The following is a 15,206-nucleotide window of genomic DNA, read 5'->3' on the forward strand; positions in this document are numbered from 1 at the left end:
TTCGATCGATCCACCATGCCTGACTCTCATTCTAGCAATAGAACTAAAAGATGTACATGTATTCGTTTTTGCAGTTGCGCCAAACTCCAATTGAAAGAAGAAATAATGTCCTGACATCGGCTAAGTAACGTGTATATGAAATAACACCATTTTGGTTAAATAAATCAACAAAATAGACTTTTGTTACGGTAGATTGTTTTTCTCGATAACTTAGTTACTCTAGAACTTTACTTTACTCGTTAACAGCCAGACTTTAGGTCTATAGCCTATGTGATATTTCTGTCTGTCCCTGCACGATATCCCACAGAACGGAATGTAAATAATAGATTATTTACAATGTTTGATTCCCAATAGTTTTCATAAGAGACAAACTGATTCAACATTATTTTGAGGGCGGGTATACCTGTGATAAAATCTGCTGTATACTCCAAATTAGACATGACTTTATTTGCAGGTTGGCTCACAGAAGTCTTTTAAACAGTAACATTACTTGTTAGCCCCATAAATAATGCTGATGTGCTGGACAACCTGTTCTCATTGGTCTATTCACCATGGCATACACACCGACAAAAACCAACACGTCATATTTTCTGAAACTTAAACCAAGTGGTAGTTGCCCCTTAACAATACATTTAATAAACAGTTTGTTATCCACAACGTACACGTCTGGTATTTCTGGATTTCAAGGTGAAATTGAGAGGACAAGATAGAATATCTGTATCGGTTGGCAGATTTCTTCCTGGAATTTGATGAAAACAAGTCGGCACATTTTTACAGTATGCAAATTAGAATAACACTGTGGATAAGTTGGCCGGAACAATTTTTGCTGAAAATATTTTCCCCCAAAAAACACTTGGTTGAATTCTCAGAGAGGCGATATTTTCTTGTCAAGGGGCAGGGGTAGTCTAGCATTAGGCCTATTGGAATTAATTATGTGACTAGTATGTGCTTTGCAGGTGGGATTTGTAATTGCCTTATTCGGAAAAGATCTTTAGAAGTGAATGGAATCATCACATTGTCATTTGTTAAACAACGGCTTTTGACGGACGACGCACGACGGGCGACGGACGACGCACGACGGACGACGCACGACGGGCGACGCACGACGGAAAATGGCATGTTTGGAACTGGTAAATGGCAGAATTGGGACACAACAAAAAGCAAAATGCGACGGGCGACGGCAGATATGGAATTCCATATAGGGGGAGGGGAAGATAATTACAGCATTTTGTGTAAAGGAAGTGAAAACGCTTATTGTACTGGCAACGAGCCCTGAGCCGGACCAAGAGAGGTATACCAGGCAATACATGTACATGTGTGTGGGACGGAGGGGTACTTTCCAACATGTCCAAACTCAACATACGCTAGACAATAATTGTCACCTTTAACACACCCCCTGGATGTCTGAAACTCTTTGGATTCCTGTAATTAATAACAATGACCGACATAAAAAGGGGAGGTTCTTTCCATCCCATAGGCCTATAGCCTGGTTTCCATATCGACGTAAGAAACGCAGAGAGCAACGCAATCAAGACGCAAACTTCAACGCAGACAAATGGAAACATGTCAAACGGAAGTGTCGCTGATATTACCCAGACATAACGCAAACCAGCCCCAAACGGATCGGCAAAGTTGAGCTCGGTTCAACTTTGCAGCCTGTCTGCGTTGAGTCACTGAGTAGGCCTATACAAACACGCACGCTGGCAAGACGGGTGTACAATGACGTTTCTCTCGCTTAGTACCACACATTTTGTCTATTTCCTAGCGCATGCAGCCCCAGTTGTCAACAAAATAGCTGACCATTAACAAATTACATCAAACTAGAGCATCAGTTTGGCTTCACTGAGAGGAAACATTGCCACCTAAAAAGGAATTTTTGCAAAACTTTTCCGATGTTTGGACGCAATTTTGTTTAATTTTTTGGCTGGAATGACGCCGCCGCACTACGTCTCATCCGCGACTGTCTGCGTCTTGACGTCTTGCAGACCATCTGCGTTACAAACAACCATACGGAAACAGGCTTATCTTGCTTCAACGGTCGATTGCGTCACTACCAGCAAAATGAAAACTCCCCGACCAACATGGCTCTTTCCAACCGACGAGAGGGTGCTTCTTTTCAACGCGGATAGCAGAGGGTTTTTCCAGTGAAAATTATTCCCATTTTGCCCCCCGCCTGGCTACCTGGATACCCCAAAGGATTGTTAATTATAAATATGACCTCTTTTTTTAGATGCTTTAATATTTGAAGCAAATCAAACTGAGGAAGTCCTTATTCAACTCATCTAATGGGCACTGGCCAAGGGTAAAAGCTGCCGAATATCGGCAGTCTACATTACACACTTCTTATGCTTATTGATCGGTGGCTCGGAAAATAGGACAGCTGCACATTATTTCACCGTCGGCACACGTGTTTTGCAGATTGTTGGATACATCGCGCATAAATATACTTAAATACACAAATAAGGAACTGAAACAATAATAAAAAACAACTGACGCTTTGAACGTAAGTAAACTCCTGCGAACAAAACAGACAAGGAAAGCATTGCAAGTCGAACGTCCACTCCGCAGGTTAGCGATTAAAAGAAGCATACAGTGTGTTGAAATTGTTTGCAGAGGACCTGTTCTAAATCCTTTCTTACTAACTGAACTCCAGCTCTTTTAAAATTATCAATACTAATTAGATTCTTAAATTTAACAGAGGCCAAACGTGTTCACGGCCCAAATAAAGTAGTTTGTTATATTCTCTTGTCAAAATTACGAGCCATTTTAAGTAAAGTAATCGAAATTCACAAAATGCGCGGCACTTTTTGAAAATTTCCTTCCAAGGTTTAACCCCCCCCCCGAACCCATGGCAAGGTGGCACCCTAGCCAATATCCCTGGCTTGTTACGAACTGTACAAACATGAAGAACCCATTCAGAGAGGGAAGACACCAAAGAAAAACTTGGAGAGGGTCTTTTTATCATTACAAAACACCATCCAACCGAGAAAAGAGTGCACGCATGCCAACAGTTAGCATGAGAAACACGAGACTTAATTAACGGGGCCTTACGTAACAAGCAGATGTTACAAGATCACTTTGAACAATATTTTTACGCAGGGTAAAAAAAATAGAACGGTAATGAGGTATTGCAGAGTTTGTTGAGGTTTAATTTTTTTTTTTCCTTGAGTCGTTGACCAAAGGACTTACCAAACCTAGATGGAAAGTGGAGCACACAGGAGTCGGCCATGGGTGTCCATCCTCCTTGCTTTCAGATGGAGCGCGGGGATCGGTCCAGCATTCCCTCGTCAAGGTAGAACAGTGAGCCTCATCCCCATCCTGTCACTGCGCTGTGGCTTGGTGACCGTTATTCTTTGTACAACAAAGCCCAACAAAACGAGAAATATGAGCCATTATTAAAGCAAAATGGTCGGAAAACACATCACAAATGTCGCCAGACGAATAACCAGGCAGGTTTCTGAAATTACTTTATTACATTTCTTCATTGGGTTCTTGTTCGTAGCCCAATTAATCGATTGAAAGTTTACTTTACTCAAGCGTACTTTTTGACCGGTAATGGAAGGCACAACAAGCAGGGTCATCGGTCATCTGACGGTCTTCCTCCCCGCTTCCGGTTCCTTGATGTCGCCTGCAATCGTCAGCGGTCCAAGGCATCCGCAGCAAGACGGCAAGGATATCTTTCCGACACCGAAATGGTACTAGGCTGCAACTCCTCGGTGCACCTGTAGATTCTCGTTGAACTAACAGGAAACATAGAGCTCGGCATAGCCGATGCTTAGTTAACTCGAGGCAAAATATTCTGCACATTAACCTGTACACCACCTCAGATCACAGTAAAGAATCTAAGCCTCACTGCAGTAGTTATGTAGCTAAGCCTCACTGCAGTAGTTATGTAGCTAAGCCTCACTGCAGTAGTTATGTAGCTAAGCCTCACTGCAGTAGTTATGTAGCTAAGCCTCACTGCAGTAGTTATGTAGCTAAGCCTCACTGCAGTAGTTATCTAGGCCTCACTGCAGTAGTTATCTAGGCCTCACTGCAGTAGTTATATATCTAAGCCTCACTGCAGTAGTTATATCTAAGCCTCACTGAAGTAGTTATCTGGACCTCACTATACACGATGCATGAAGCGTTGGCAATCTAAGATTCATTGGCATCATTTTGGCTCAGGTTACTGTGCATGTGAACACTCATTACGGGCTTAAGATATTACCAGGGGCGATTTTAAGCCAGCTATGATGGCCTGATTTTCACAACAAACTTCCGTTACATCAACCGAACATTGTTGACGTCATGGAGAGTCTAAAAATTACCTCGGGGTGGGGTTGTAGAGCATGGTACATGTACATGTATCAGGGACCAAACTTGTATATTGAGTACGGGCGCGCTAGTAACTGAACCCGTCGTAGTTTAGTATAATCATGTGTTCCTATAGCTCATTGGTAGAACTGACAGATTTACCTTGCCGATGACTATGGATCGGACTTACAATTGACAAAACCTTGCTGATGGCGATCTGCACTAATGCATAATTGTTTATCCCCGAATCGCATGTAACTTCAACACAGTACATGTATATTCCTCATTTGCCAATTCGGACTAAGATCAGAAGATATTTTCATTGATGCAAAATACAAAGATTAATGGTGGTACAAAAACCGCAAGTCGCTCAAGCCGATTCAGGTGACAGAAGTCGGACTCATTTGACGTGGACAAAAAGTTAGCCCACTGACACTGGAAACAGTCACGTGGTCTATTTTGCATGCAGGATGTAGTTATATAGAAATGTATGCCCCTTTCAAAGGTCTCAGCGTAGCTGATATTTTACACTGAGGTAGAAGATAGTAGATATCCTGTGGAAAAGACGTGTAGACACGCAGTATGTAAAAAAAATTGTCACCGAACCAGTTTACATGAAGAATTCCTCGCCAAAATTATTTTGTATTGCTGAAAAAGGCCCAATGGGACTGACGTTGATCTATCTTTGACAGATATCCGTGGAAAAAATTACAAACTAATTTCAAATACCTTTCACTCCCTTTGCACTCGTTTGTTGCATTTATAAGGCAAAATTTCGATTCGGTCCAAAAGTTCGATTTTGATGGTTTGCCGTTTTAGAAACAAAGACACAGATTTCTTTCTTTCACCTCTCACTGTCACCTTTCATACAAGCTTTACTTGTGCCCTTTCGACGGTTACTTTTAAGTAAACTTCTTCCACTCGTAAACGATCCTTTTGTTAATTTGCACTCGCCGATGCCTTTCATTAAACGATCTGAATTTTTGCCGATTTTTTAATGTACGTGATATTATGTTTCATTTCACTGATTTTTATAATCACAAGTAAGACTCCGACACGTTCCCTATTTGCCGACGTATGCAAATCGGACTTACAGTACAAGCAAAGTTTAGAAGACACTATACACCAGTGACAAATTCCTATGTGATATGTGTTTAAAACTACAAGGTTTCATGCCAATTCCTGTTGATCGGACTTACATTGAAAACATTCAGGTGACAGTCAAGCATGGCAATCAGAGAAGGTGAGCATTTAATGTGGGAGGAAACAAAAGAGAAAGTTGCTTGCGATTGAAAACACATTCTTATGCAAGCTTTTTTATGCTATATCCCCCCTTACGTTGACTCAATTGTTTGTCCTACAAGTTGTTGGGGAAGAAAGTCGCGGATACGTGGTGCAAAAATACTGGGAAGTAAAGTCTGTTTGTAATTTTGTTAAAGCCACTATAGGAATACTTGTTAGAACCATCATTATGAGATGCATCGTCATTTATCGATTCCCGACAAAAACAATTTCAAGTATTTGCATCTGTAATCGTGGCTTTTATGCTGCAGTTAATTCCAGTATATTTCACTAGTCTTTCGCGTAATTTTGTCCATTTTTCGTTATTTAGGCCTAATGGGTTTCTGCAGTTCGGCGAAAAAGTGACAATAACAAACTCTAGCACTCGTTTTTTTTCCCACACGTACTCGCTCGTTACATGTTGCGAAACAAGTAGACACGAGTCGGAAGGTTTTCGCTTGTCGGTATTACCAGTTACGACATTTCTTTATTTACTACACATTCATAAACGCTTCGTGATATTGTTTGCAGCCCCTCTTTGTAGTAGCGTTACGATGAACTTCACGACTTTATTATTAATTTTGTATCGCAGAGAGTCATATCATTTTCATGGTTGATATAATAAACATTTCGTGTTTTTGATGACAATATTCTCGGTTGTGGGTTAAGCCGGTAATTTCAAACGCATTTTGAGGGCATTAAAATTGGTACCGTTATACCCTGCAAAACATTTCTTCCACCGATCCCACCATCTCTTAGGGTGATACGGGCCTGTTTTCTTTTTGTTTTACATTATTTAGTAGGGTATAATATAGTTGGGATTTATTATTTTCAAAGCGAAGTTCCATTTCGAACGTATACATGTATTTGGTCTTCTTTAACCCTTTTCAGTCAAGCAAAGCTGATTTCAAGTATTACCTCTTGATTACTCTTAAATGTTACACGCTGATACCATACATTCCTAACACTTCTCGTGACATTTTATTTCAGGTACAGACCTCGCTCTTGTATTATTTTACGTTAAAGTTCGACTTGAACTCAAAATACACTTTTTCAGTCGTGCTCGCTTGTTCCTCGCCATAACCCCTTTAAATTCTGACCGACAGCTAGGGTATTTTTCGGCCCATAATGCTACGCTCGTTAAAACATTTCGTTTCAGATCAGATGTGATTATTTCCTATTTTCCACCAGTTGTCATTTTGACTTTTAATTTTGTAAGAGTTCAGAGAAGTACCACAATGCAATGACGTATCGTTTCTTCCGCTTCTCGCTATATTTATGTATGTGTACACGTTGTGTGTGTGCTTTGATGTTTTCGATTTTTGATTTCGTTATTTCCCCTACAAATATGTTACTACTCGAGCAGTTCTCGGTATTTTCTTTGTACGTGCAGACAACCGGTTTTTAACATGCACGAAAATATTTCTTTAACTAGTCGTACTCGATCTGGTTGGAAATATTGACGTTTTCGTTATCACTTCAGAGAACAAAATAACGCTGCTTTCAAGTATTATTTCGTTCACCCCCGTATTTGTTCGTTGATACCAGCAACGTCTTGTAATTTATTACAGTCGTTTATATATTAATTCCGTCACTCTACTCCGGGTAACATTTCCCCCTTTATTTCGTACGTATATCGTTTCATGTAAACCCTCGTCATTTTAACACTTTCTTTGTGGTTTTTCCTCACTTCTCGTACTCGCTAGCTGCCTTTTAAATCACAGTCGAATTGTTCGAATTTCGTCATTTACCATAATTTTATTCGCACAAAAGCGAAAACGCACACTTTTTAATAGAAGCACAGTGCTCTTTTACCGAGTGTCAATTTTAGGTATTTTGATATACGGTACCTTCATTCTTCCAGCCAGTTTATTTCTTGCTCTTACTGACTTCTAATTATAAACTCTGCCGCAATGTATCGTTATCATTACAGTATCTTTTACTATGCATTACAGTTGTAAATAAAAGCCATCGACTTATTAAAGAATAACTTCTTATAATCTCTGATAAAACAAGCAGTAAATTCTTGCAGAAAGAATCGATACACACCAAATAATATCGATAATCAAAATAAATAATTTTGTCGACCACTGGGTAGCTTCTGTTCGGTCGTGCTACAGTGGGAAGTTTGAGTAATATAAAATCCTCGGTTTGCTCATTCACGACAGCATGCATCTGAGATAAACTCTAGTTACAGCTCAATTGCACTGGATTTAATCGCTTAACTTGATTTTTGAACTTAATTTTAAGAACAATGCACCAGGCAATGCCATTAGTATTACGACATCGCTTCGGAAATAAGCCTATTATTACATTAAGACGTTGTCGGTCAATTAAGATACTCCCTGTGTACTCAAGGGAGATGATCTCTTTGCATTCCTCTCGAAGACACTGCTTTCACGCTCAAATAGGTGTTGTACTCTCCATGGCAACAACCAACAGGCATTGTTATTAGATGTAGTAATAAGTCTCTTTGTTTGATGCAGCCGTCAGTCCTTTCTTTTCTAATTGCAGCCAAAAGTCTTAGGATTAGGGATAACATACCAGGCACTGTCTACGTTGTCCAATGATGAATTCACTGCCGCTGGTTCCGGAAACAGAGAAAGAATTTCTGGTATGTTTTGGCAGTTGAAGGGCAAAGTACCAGGCGTTGCCCATCTTAACTGTAGCTGTTAACAGTCTGTATCCAAGATCACTATTCCATGGTCTTTCTTCGTCGCAACCTACAAACAACTGTCCAGTTTATACACTTTATAAACAAGAACATGCACATGCATTGCTCTTTCGTTGATCTTGATCTTGACGCATAACATCGTCGTGAACGTCTCTGATATCTTAAGCTTTCCTTTTATACAATTATAAACTTTGATTAAACTTTGATGTTTCTTCCTATAGTAGAAGAACTTCGTTTTCCTCCTCATGGAATTTTTCCCATGTACTGTCTGGGCCATACGACTTGATTTAGTGCTTACGTTTAATTACAACTATGACATTTATTGACAAGGACAATGTATCTGCCACTACCGGGGATCGCTCCATAATCGTGCTTTTAGTTTCTGCCGTAAATGTCGTGTATCTCTGTTCTCTGGTCATTAATAATACATTCATCGCCCAGAAGTGCGTAAGTATATCCTTTTTGCAGATACAATATTGTATTCAAATAGCCTTTCGTTTCTTGCAAATATTTTATTTGTTTAACACACCCAGGTCAACCTGTTCTTAGTCTGTGCGTCAAGGGACAACTGGTTTGAAGTATTAGTTCATTCACTCCTCGCACGCGCTCGTTACCTTCCTCCGACAATGCTTTGGAACCATGTTGATATGGGTACAAAACATGTTTTATCTTTCTCGTGTCATGACGTAACCCATATACACTGTAAAACAATTTCAATACTCGCCTCGCTCATTTACATTTTGGAAAAGCTTTTCACTTTGTCTTTCCACCGACGTCGCTGACATGCCGTTCAGCTCCAATACCGATTACCGACTTCATTTTTAGTCCACTACTCATACTCGCTCGTTACCTTTCAATTCGCTTTCGTTACCTTATTCAAACAGAAGTAACCACTCGCACGTACTCGCTTGTATAGGAACATAATTACCGATGGTTAAAAAAATTACTTTACACAATCGAATAGGTAAATATAAAATACACGTCTAAAGCAGAGTCGAAATAACTATTATGAATCGGGATCCCGAAAGACAGTGAGAGTGGCTATACAGGCTGCGTTAACTCATTTCTAAATTGTTTTGCACTATTTTATCAAATGTATTTTTGGACACTGGATTTGATTTTGCCCAGCATACTTTCACGACACTAATTCGGTTTGTCTTTCAATCGATATCATCACAGAGGACTCCTTGAAGGTGTTAGGCCTATTTACTGCTCTACAATCTTGTCTTTTCAGCAAGGAAGTTTTTACTCGATCGTGGAACTACCGAGAACTATAGCAATATCCTCATTTTGCAAAGATAAATCACAATGGATTTTCTTCTCCTGCACGGTCATGGATGTAAGTTGCAATCCCCAAGCCTCTCATGACACTTAAACCTGATATTTTGAGCTTCATATAAAGGACAGTGCACCAAGCACTGTCAATGGGAATTAGTATATCGTCTCGAGGATCTCAGAAGGGACAACGCACCAGGCATTGTCATCAGATGGGTACAGCCGTTGATTCCTTTTCTAGCGACTTTAGAATGTATAGTCCCTGCATTATGGACAACGCACCAGGCATTGTTGATGTTGTAACCTGCAAGATATCACTGCTGTTGGTCCCAGAAACTTTATACAATTATAAAGAATTAAGGAAAGCCTCTCTGCATTGCCATAAAGTTGGGCAACGCACCAGGCATTGCCTTCTTTATCGCTGGTTGTTCCAATATATGTATAATTATCCAAGTTCAGCATCCATGTTCCTTTTCCGTTTCCCCTTACATTCGGTGCTGCCGACTTAATAAACAAAATCATTTACACGTGGTCGGTTTAGCTGTAATTTTTCCTCTTCAAGAGCTCGTTTTCCTTCAAATAAGGCGACTGGTTCCGTGTTTCAAGCCGTTACTACCTGTTAGTACTGCATAAGTTTCATTTATACAACTTGAGTTTTACTGACTGTCAGGCAGTGTACCAGCTACTGCCGATATTTCTCCATCTCATCACTGAGTTTCCAGTTTCCACTTGGTGTGTTGTAGTGTCGTACATCTATCGTCTTTCAACAGTGTCGTCTGAAATACTGATGTATGATTTAATACAATTATAAACTGACGGAATCTTAGATTTTTTTTGCTTGGGGGCATGCATCATCTCTTTTTCTGTCTCGGTGTCTTTCGGTCTCGGTTAGTGTTTGAAGTTACATCCTAAACTGAAACGAAACAATTTAAGTACCAGAAAAACTGCTACCTAGAGGACAGGATTCCAATGGATTGTTTCATCAAGTTCTTAGAATGTTTTAACACAAGCCAGGTCCCTTTTGAAACTGTTTAATGTCAAAGGGTGTTTTAACTGAAAGCAAAAAAATCTTCAAAACCACCACCTTCAGGAATTTATTTTTAAATTATATATTATGATTATTTAAATGAATAGGAAAACCGACAATATCCATGTCATTAATTACCTGCGGAATTTCAGAAGACAAACCGTTACCGTTTCACACGAGTTGTCCGTTTAAGTTGCCTAAAGTTGCCTTGCTGAAAAAAATCACTCCCCTTGCCATCATATCAAAGCACGTATTCTTACTAGTTTTCTTCTGTGTAAACAGTACAGCTGTCAGTTAATATTTGTTTCAACTTTAATGTAATGAAAACCATGCCTTGGTTTCCTTTCATGCCTAACAAATTATACATGCTCCCTGTCTACATTAGCCTATTTACCTGATAACAAACCTAGCCCTCCTCTCTGTGAACTAACGCTACGTGATGCTTCGCTCCGCGCTGCTCGCATGGACACTGCTCGCATGGGCACTGGTTTAATAAATTCACTATTACTCATCAGGCATCATAATTCTCACCCACAATTTGCTCGTCGTTGTGTTTCAAGATCTTTTTAATATAGTTGGGTTTAAAGATGGGTGGAACATCAGCTGTAGGTATCTTTTACAACGAATAAATCTTAACACCTTGCAAATTATTATCGGCAATAGAAATACATATTTATGTAGTCTGTATACAAATACACATCTATTTTGTTCAAAGTCATTAAAACCGGATTTTACGGTCTCTTACGACTGACGACGACTCATACTGACGACTCTAACGACTCTGAAAACGACCGACACTGACTCTGACGACTCTGACTACGACTGACACTGACTCTGACGACTCCTAGGACTGACTGACAAATGACTGTGACCGACGACCGACTCAAGACTGTGACAGACGACTAACTCTGACGACTCTGACTGACGACTCTGACGACACTGACTGACGACTCTGACTCTGACGACTCTGACGACACTGACTGACAACTCTGACGACTGACTGACGACTCTGACTCTGACGACTCTGAATCTGACGGCTGACTGAGGACTTTGACTCTGACGACTCTGACGACACAGACTGACAAACGACTCTGACTCTGACGACTCTGACTCTGACGACTGACTGAGGACTCTGACAACTCTGAATCGACGACTGAAATGACTGACTGACAAAAGACTAACGTCTCTGACACGGACGACTCTGACTCTGACACTGACTCTGACTATAACCGACTCTGACCGACTTTGAGCGTTTTGACTTTATTTCGACTTTCTTTGGCTTCACTTTCACTTTGGGTTTACTCGACGTACGTTGGATTGAAACTTTACACTTCACTTCACCGAATTTCACTTGGATTTTGTTTCTACTCCATTTAGATTTACTTGAATTTGACAGTAATGTATTGGGATTATTTTTTTCTAGGATATTTCTTCAAATTAGGTGGAAAGTGTTATTACCATCTCTTTTATCTGCTTTATTCCCGATAAACGTCTAATTTGATAACCGACGCACAGAAGCTATGCGATAATTGTTATTTAACACTCAGGGATTCAATTTCTTTTCCTTCTCACACTCGCACACCTATTCGGACTTTCTCTCTCGCAAGCAACTGCTAGGCGTCGCTGCTTATTGCACGCAAAAGCTCTGGCTGCATCCCTACCTAGTGTCTAACCTACCCCATTAATGAAATACCTCCATGTGGAACAATAGAACTCCATGGGATCTCCATGGTTATTTGTTTCCCCTATCATAAATGGCTTCATGTTGCATGTAACTACAATGCAAGTTCAAAACCGAAATCGACAACGCACCAGGCATTGTCAAATTCTAATCATATAAGCACCAAAATGTGGCATTTGTCTATACAATGAATTTCCTTTCTGTGTTGAGAGCAGGACCTCCTCAATATTAGTGCTATACATAGACATTCAACCAATGAATAATTATTGTGCCAATGAACCTAAGACCGTGACAGTTTCGACTGCATTAGACTGTCGCAGGTATTTTCTCCTGATATCTTTTGTTCCTCTTGTAACTTAATGAAACAGTGCACTAGGCACTGCCATACACGTTCTAGAAAACGTCCGCCCATATTATGTTATTACACATTATTAACTTTAATGCAAAAGCTCTTCAACTATTGCTTTCATCAATTTCGAAGTTATTGTTTCATTATTTATTTGAAAGCAGTGGTTTTCTACGTTTTTTTCGGTAACTGGCGTTTTGCTAGTATGTCTGCCGGTGTGGGATGTTTTTTCCATTGGAATGCTGCCTTACACAAGTATAGTGTAAAATAAAAGTTCATACATTACATTCTACTTTAGAAATTATTATTGCATAATTGACACACTAAGAAGTGTTACTTGATATTATTACCAGTAAATAAATAACTTCAAGGAGGCCTCTTTAACAACCAACTGATTTTGCCCGTATAGTCAGACGAAGTGTAAACGAACTTTTGAAGAGTGCTTTTTTTCTCGAGAGGATCGTGAAAGCGCATTGTTTTCGGCTCATTGCACTCTGCACCTGGCCACATACCTATGCAAATTAAGTTCAAGCTATTATCCAATAGAATTAACGGAGCCTATTATAGCCACGCCCATTGTCCAAGTTGCGCGTGTTTTAACCTACGCTGACTAGTTTATAGTCCACGTGCCAGCCATGTACATGTACAGTGTACAATACATGTACTGTACATGTACATGTACATGTACATGTACATGTACGTGTACGTACACGTACGTGTACGTGAGGTTTCTAGGTTATCTGAACAGTACAAATCAGCGTGGCTTCACCCATACTTACCCATTTTTACAAAGAAAACCGCTGCATAAACATACAGGAGTGTTACTGTAAGATTCAACCAGGTCGCCTTATGATGTGCATTACAAAGAATGTTGGTAAAGCAGTGCGAAGACACATTTTCGTATCGAAAATTGGAAGGCCTTCCCTAAAAAATCTAAAAAAGAAGTCACGCCTATCACACACAAAAAAAGACATTTTTCATTTGCCTCAGCCCTGCGTTCAGTTTCACTCACCTCTTGCTCTGTATGTTATCAGACTTACCCAAGCTGTTTTTTCCGTTCTTTCTTTTTGCACCTTTGCAAAACAACCTTTTAATGTTATTCGTTGCAAACCGAGACCCAACATGCTCACAAAAGTCCACAAAGTTCTTCAAAAATTTATTCGCTTGGAGTTCTACTGCAGCTCAACATGAAACGAACTACATTAAATTCGTAAGCCCCAGCTTGGTACTGGTGTTGTCCAATTAAAGTTCCAACGACAAGAATGACGGAGTCCGTATTAAAAAGATATCTGAAGTCAATGAAATCCAAGATTGTCTTTTGGTCTCGCTCGGAAGTACGCTGCGTGCTTTCGAATGCGCCGACAAATTCAGTCAGCCTGCCCACGTTGCTGATGTTGGTTTGGCCATGATTTGGATAAATCCGCAATGATGGCAAAAAGACAGAATGATGACGACACCGGTTTGAAGAGATGGACTTTCGTCAAGACGACAGTTGGCGAGTCATTTGTTGTTGCTGCCGGTTAACTCAGTTCATTCAAATTGAGCCGAAGGACTCACGAGGCTTTTTCTGTGTGCGCTCGCCCCGTTGGACTTCCACACTTGGTGATGTTCAAGCCGCGGAGTGAGATTGGAGTCAATAAACGAGCGGGAAGATAACAGTTTGATTTTTTACACTTCGTGTAAGCGTCTTCGTCGCATAACCCGAGCTGTATTACTTCGCGCATAAAATTTCTACGATTTACCCTGTTCATCTTCAATATTTCTTTGAAATATGCATTTGTAAATAAACTTTTAAATGAGATCACTCGTTAAGGATGCAACGGTTGCATTTTTGGGTGAATTGGATTTGTTTGATGAAATAGAAAGTCCTACTTTACAGCATTGAACGTTTCGGAAACGCTAATGACGTTTGAAATGGGGGACAGCGATTGGTCAAGCATGCAAGCAGGCGGTCACAGCTTGTCGATTGAATTTTATCCTGAAATGCGTCCGAATCTGTTGTCAAGAGCTGGGTCTAGGTCTTCACTCCATTTGAAATATGCGGAAACGAGTAGCCTAAACTACAGACCCAGACGAAGCTCCGGAGGCCCGTTTTGGACACGGCAACTATAACTGAAAGCAGACAAAAACAGCTAGAGGCATACCACTCCACCTTATGGCCGGGAACAGAACACGCTCCACTGACCATCATTCGAAAAGCTTTGGCTGTTGCTGAAAATAACGTGTGTGTCTATGGAAGCTATTGGCCTGGAGCTACAATGTCCCATAGACGCAGCGGCGTAGCCAGGATTCTGAGCACGGGGTGGGGCTTCACGCTAAAGGGAGGGGGAAGCTGACTGGACGTTGGGAAATATACATATACTTAATCGTGATCACATCAAGTGGGGGCGACAGGGGTCGACGATTTTTCATAGGGGTCCGCCCCCCCAGCCATGCCGCTGCATAGACGTGTGTTTCTTTCTCCCGGAGCCAGCGCTATTGGGCGACGCGGTCAGTCGCCGCTCACTAAAAAATATCACCAAACATGCATTGGATAACGGCGTGACTGACGAACAATGGAGCAAATTCACTTACGGTACTCACCAGTACCCCAAAAATAAATAAAATAAGTGCCGGTATAATAATC

General features: G+C 40.5%; 1 protein-coding gene across 1 annotated transcript in view; it reads right to left on the bottom strand.

Moving 5' to 3' along the window:
* The window catches only part of LOC110988442 (leucine-rich repeat serine/threonine-protein kinase 1-like), a 56,527-nt gene extending 52,659 nt beyond the window's left edge, over positions 1-3,868 (bottom strand). Inside the window, exons 1-2 of the mRNA XM_087146654.1 lie at positions 3,543-3,868; positions 3,190-3,351 (exon numbers count right to left, since the gene is read on the bottom strand). The gene's annotated coding sequence lies outside the window, so the exon portion shown is untranslated. The remainder of the gene's footprint in view (positions 1-3,189; positions 3,352-3,542) is intronic.
* Between the last annotated feature and the right edge of the window lie 11,338 nt (positions 3,869-15,206).

Source organism: Acanthaster planci, linkage group LG15 (genome assembly GCF_054643075.1).
Source record: "Acanthaster planci isolate LZ-2023a linkage group LG15, COTS_SCS, whole genome shotgun sequence".
In the NCBI taxonomy this organism is placed as follows: Eukaryota; Metazoa; Echinodermata; class Asteroidea; order Valvatida; family Acanthasteridae; genus Acanthaster; species Acanthaster planci.